The sequence below is a fragment of the Vulpes vulpes genome, chromosome 12 (genome assembly GCF_048418805.1).
Source record: "Vulpes vulpes isolate BD-2025 chromosome 12, VulVul3, whole genome shotgun sequence".
In the NCBI taxonomy this organism is placed as follows: domain Eukaryota; kingdom Metazoa; phylum Chordata; class Mammalia; order Carnivora; family Canidae; genus Vulpes; species Vulpes vulpes.
Genome location: NC_132791.1, coordinates 53,928,341 through 53,928,898, shown reverse-complemented (window position 1 = coordinate 53,928,898; position 558 = coordinate 53,928,341). Strand labels below are relative to the sequence as shown.

General features: G+C 43.0%; 1 non-coding gene across 1 annotated transcript; it reads left to right on the top strand.

The window, feature by feature from the left end:
- Positions 1 to 233: 233 nt before the first annotated feature.
- Positions 234 to 341, top strand: LOC112917175 (U6 spliceosomal RNA). The gene has a single exon (XR_003234430.2). It is a non-coding gene; the product is annotated as a U6 spliceosomal RNA (small nuclear RNA).
- Positions 342 to 558: the final 217 nt, after the last annotated feature.

The following is a 558-nucleotide window of genomic DNA, read 5'->3' as shown; positions in this document are numbered from 1 at the left end:
ACTATAGTACAAGGTTCTCTGCCATTTAGCCCAGCAAGATCAATAGTGCTAGAAGTGTTCATGGTGATAAGAATGCTGGGTAGTCTCTGATAAGCTGTAATAAAAGAATTTTAGTACAGATCTCTAGAGTTCCAGAGTAAGCCATGTCTTCTGTAGCAGAGAGCTATTTGTCTTTTGAAACGGCAACTATTTAGCCACAGTAAAAACTAAGTGTCTATGGGTCTATGCAACCAGTGCTCGCTTTGGCAGCACATATACTAAAAATATAATGATACGGAGAAGATAAGCATGGCCCCTGCACAAGGATAAAGGGTCTATGCAACCAGAGATGTCCAGTATTAGCTGAGTATTTTCAAGTTGTAAGATTAAGCAGGCACATTAACAATCCATCACGTAATAGAAATGGTAGAGTCATGGCAGGCCTGAGCAGGTCCACAGAGCTCATGTCAGTTTATGAGCAAGGGGCTCAGTTCAGTGACACCTCCCTCAGCTATACCAGCCCTTTCCTCTCAACTCAAACCTATGGTCTTGGGGATCCCTGTGTGGCTCAATGGTTTG